This window comes from Macrobrachium nipponense, chromosome 12, assembly GCF_015104395.2.
Source record: "Macrobrachium nipponense isolate FS-2020 chromosome 12, ASM1510439v2, whole genome shotgun sequence".
In the NCBI taxonomy this organism is placed as follows: Eukaryota; Metazoa; Arthropoda; class Malacostraca; order Decapoda; family Palaemonidae; genus Macrobrachium; species Macrobrachium nipponense.
In genome coordinates, this window is record NC_087205.1 from 27,467,944 (window position 1) to 27,472,872 (window position 4,929).

Sequence of the window (4,929 nt, forward strand, 5' to 3'; positions counted from 1 at the left end):
CACGAGTTATTTTAGATGGAATTATGATAAGCACAGTTTTCCTTACTTTGATTCTTAAGTATACAAATGAAAATGTCAAAAGCGGAATAACAGACTGCTGTGTTAGTATATTCATTAATACTGCCCAGGAAATTACGCTATTTTTTTTTTTAACTGAGAAATGCGAATGAAAATTGAGGTGAAATAACTGGCGATATAAGATTATATCAATTATTTTAATTTTGTCTAAACTTAAATCCCTTTGAATTTTATTGAAATAATTGAAATAATATCGTACTGAGAGGTAAAAAAAAAACACCACCTTGTTGCGAAGTGAATGCTCTTTAAGACGGAACTAAAGAGACAGTTACAGTAAACGACCAGAGGCCTCATTCGCCGAAGAACCAGAGATTTCTTCGGTCTTGGCAAACAAAAAGCTTTTAGTCTTTCATAGCTCTATCTCCGTCAACTACATATGTAGTTGACGGAGGTTGATTTTTGTGTAAGATACTCCTGGGCGTTAATGGTTCTTTGTTGTATTAGACATGTGAGTATTTTAATTTTGAAACCGTATATTGAAGCAGTTATTTTTAGATAAAATTTCCCGTGTAGTTATATTTTTTAATCGGTTATCGATATAGTGCTTTAGGAATCTTAGCTTCCAATCTGTAACCCTAGATTTGAGGTTTCTCATAAGTTGAAGTGACTTTTGACAGTTCTGACCATTGTACTACGTAGGACGTTTAAGCTCTTGCATATCGCTACTAATTTACCATTATTATGACTAGTATTTATTCTAAAATTTATTTCTACTTTTTGACTGAAGATAATATATTTGCTTATTGTCTTGTATGTAAATACTCATGATAACTTCAAATAAAATATTTGAACAATTTTCTTATAATTCTTATCTAATACTAACTTTATTTGATTTGTCAAATCTCTCTCAAATCGAAATTTTATTTTTTTACTGCACTTACAGGTGTCCGTATTTAATTCATCCCCTGTGAATTCGGCTTTGTATACCACTACTAATTTGCAATATTATGACTAGGACTTCTTTCTAGAAGTTGTTTCGGATCACTTGTAGATTAGCGACCCCTATTACCTCTCCTGAAGAAAATAGACCCCAATATTTTCTTCCTGAAGATAAACGACCCCTGCTTTTTGGTGTCTCCAATCTTCAGGTGATCTACTTTAGCTCAATATTATAGAAAAAAGGAGTAAAAATAGAATAATATATTCATTAACTACTTTATTAAAAATTTAACTCAAATTTAGACAAACAATCCATAGTTAATTAATAGCGTATTGTCTTGCAATTTCAGTACAAAAATAATCAAACCTACTAACCTCTGTGTTGAGCGCGCGCAGCTTAACATTACCTCTTGCCAGAACATACAGAGCTTGCTGAGAATCTTTAAATATGCGGATAAGGCGCGAAGCGCCGTTCCGCCGCTGCCTTACTGTAACCCCTGTTAATTCCTCGCCTTTTGAAAATAGACCCCAATATTTTCCACCTGAAGAAAAGACCCCAGAGTGTGTTGGTCGGTTTTCTTCAGGTGATCAGTTATTTCTAGGTGTTGGCTGAAGATAATATACTTTCCTATTGTCCGTTAGGTAAAAGATTCGTGATTACGTAAAATAAAATATTTAAAACACTTGGTTTATAACTATTTTTAAGAAGCTTGTTTGCTTAACTTTTCCCAAAATTAAAAAAATTTCTCACAAAATTAAAAAAATTACTGTTATAAAGTGTCTGCTGATAACAAATTCCCTGTGTATTCTGCTTAAATGTTGAATCCTCCCCTGTGCATTCGGCATAAATGTTATGCAAAGATTAAATTAGATAATTTACCTAAAGCAGACTTAATTCTTTCAGGATGTCGCTGTGTAGTATCTTGTGCCCGCATCAAGATGTCTGAACTTGTGCTATGCAGTTAGTCAGCCGGCAACCGATGTGGAATGGCATTCTTTTTTCCCGGGAATGGCGTTCTTCTTCTTGACTTCTTCGAAGAACTTTGGAAAACTTTTGCTACCAATGAATCTTGGCAGGCATTGAACTGATCTTGGAAGCATGGCCGCCCCATTTCAGATCTACCCAAGACAACATAAGTCTTATGTCTTGAGGACATGTTGCCGGAAATACAACAAACAAATCATTGTCACGGTTTCTTAATTTTAAGGTTGCTAATGTTAAGAGCCTTGGTTAACTCTTGGTTAAGGTTAATTTAGGTTATGTTTAGTCTTCGGGTTTTGGTGGTTTTCGTGGTTTATTAATTTTTCTGTAAACTAACATTTAAGTGGCCACGTTTTTTTTTCAGCCTGCAACGTGGTTACCTAAAATTGGGCTCCTCCTCGTTCTTTTGAACCAGGTGCTTACCGCTTTAGACAGGGAGCAGTATACAGATTACAGGGCTTACAAAACGGCACCTGCAACTATAAAAATTAGTTTAGTGAACTATTTGTGCAAGCTACCTTTTTGCTTAATTTTGTAGTTTAATAATTTAGGGTTACACGTAATTTGGGTTTTGCAAGCAAATTTTTGTTGTAGGGATTAGTTTAATTTCTCTACAGGACCGTTTATTGTATACTGTTATGATTTGTTTTCTAGTTTTAAGAACCTGGTTGCAATGAAATACTAACCTAATATAAGAGGAAAATAAAGGAAGACTAAATAAAAACGTTCGAAAACTGAAGTGAGTAGGATATATATTAGCGAGGATGGTCTTCTTTGTATCTTAAGGTTGCTAACTACTGCTATTCATGAGTCCACGTGTGTTTTGGAAGAAGTCTAATAAAGCATCTAACTAAAATATATTTACTTAATACCTACTCTTTGAAAATATTCCCTGAAAGATATAAAATATTTACTTTAATATCTTAACGTGACACTATTACGGTGAATTGAAAATTCACTTTAAATTCTTTTACTCTTGAGCGTGAAGCTAGATGTCCGTCTAGGACTCTAGGTCATAACCTTATTTCTTTGTTATATCTTTGTTACTTTTGTATTTAAAATTTTCAACGCCCAAATTAAAATCTACAGCAACCCAGGGAAAAAAAATTGTGTTTATTGTATGGGTGTCTTGGCAGAATTTTAAGAACACTGGTCTTGGAATACCTCTTCAATGGAGAGAATTTGTGTTCATCTCTTGAGAATCTATCAGTTGCTGATACTGCGTGTAAGGTTAAGTGGCTGACGACTGCAGTATACTATAATCTTATTAACAATTTTACTACCTATGACTTAACAACTCTGACAGTTTTTTTTTTTTTCTACAGCAATAATGGGTAGGTTAACCCCCCTCTATTTCATGGGCTTTGTAGCAAATTTTTTAAGTTTTAGTTTTATAAATCTAAATTAAATCGCTCCTATACTAAAAGTTTGAACGTGTTGTGTTAAATCTAAATAGCGGCATAATTTGTTGGCCTTTCAACTTTTTCCAATTGAACGAAACTGGTCTCCCCGCCCCCATCATCACAGAAGTGAAGTCGGCAGTCCTATCGAAGACACTTGTAGGCTCCAGTTCAGAGGTTTAACATGCTGCGTAATTAATAAATTATTTATTACTTTTCATTTTGGAGCTTCTTATTCTGGATATAATTCAAACAAAATTATACTAGGCATCTGTAAATTAACAAATTAGTAGTAATTAACATAGTTTAGGTATTTAGTGAATCCTATAATAGTACTGCAGTTAACTTTAGTGTAACGTAGTAAGAGTATCCACCGAGAGGCTACAAAGTAAGTTAAGGGTCGAATGGAAGGTTATGGATTAACGATAATGTTTTAAGTTTTGATTTTTACACTATTACGTTAATAGGCTACGTGTCTTTTAACACTTTTCTTCCACCAGCTTGCTGGAATATGCACACCATTGTAAAGAGTTTTATTGTATAGCTCCTAGTTCACAGAAAAAGATTGAATAAGAGTCTCCCAACATCCCCCTACTCCAACCTCTTTTTCAATATGAGCTCTCACTTTTTTAAGGCCCGAGCGCATGTATTCTTTTCCATTCGGCTGTAAGAAACTTCAGTATAATCTAATTTGTAAAGAAAACTTTCATGAATTTTGTCGAATATCAAGGGTTGATTCTCCCGGACGGACGGGACATAATTTTGATAGCACTGGTTATAGAGGATATCCTGCAAATAGTAAGGCAATTGAAAATGTTACACATTACTGTTGGGAATTTTTATGACAATGCGTACTCTATGGGGAAAATATATAAAGGTTATAATTAAGAAACCTTGGAAAAGTAAAAAGTCAATGATGAAGGTATTTAGGAACGATTGGAAGTAAATAGAAGTTACACTTTAGACAGTTGAAGTTATGACAAAGTATACTCTTCGGAACACTTAAACGCAAGCGGCGCGTTTGTAATTTCTAATTTCTTTACTATCAAAATCTAGATAGTTATATGGGAATATTTTGAGGTAATTTGTTTGATTTATCTTTATATTGACGTAATCCACAAGCAGACATCCCCCTTTCGTTGAGAATCTAGAAACTTGCAAATATTGTCACCAAGATTTTAAGAAGGGTTGAAATATCAAAAACTAACACTTAATATTTTGCCCTTTTCCTGAGTCTCCGTCGGGGTAAAATATTTAACCTAGAGAATAAAGGATACTGAAGATTTTCGAAGTATCTTAATTTGGCAACCTTATTTAGGCGATTTTTTTTTTTCTTAACCAATTACCAAAATTACTATAGTTTTCTAAAATTTTCATAGAATAAAATTTTTAAATTGTTTCTACTTACCGTTTCTTGTCTTCTTTTTTTTATTCAGTTTCAATAACTTCTTTTTAATTACCGAAATTATTTTCAAATCGAGCTAAAGAAAAACCGTATCTCCCAAGAACTTTGAAGAGTTTAGCTCTCGAGATCTTGGAAATTTTTACAACCTTCGAGAACGACTTATGAAAAAGTAAAAGAATTCTGGT

The 4,929-nt window shown here is 33.5% G+C and overlaps 1 long non-coding RNA gene across 1 annotated transcript; it reads left to right on the top strand.

Annotated features, from left to right (window-relative positions):
• The first annotated feature begins 420 nt into the window (after positions 1–420).
• On the top strand, positions 421–2,558 carry LOC135224441 (uncharacterized). The gene is made up of 2 exons (XR_010316733.1): positions 421–526; positions 1,862–2,558. It is a non-coding gene; the product is annotated as an uncharacterized LOC135224441 (long non-coding RNA).
• The last annotated feature ends 2,371 nt before the right edge of the window (positions 2,559–4,929 follow it).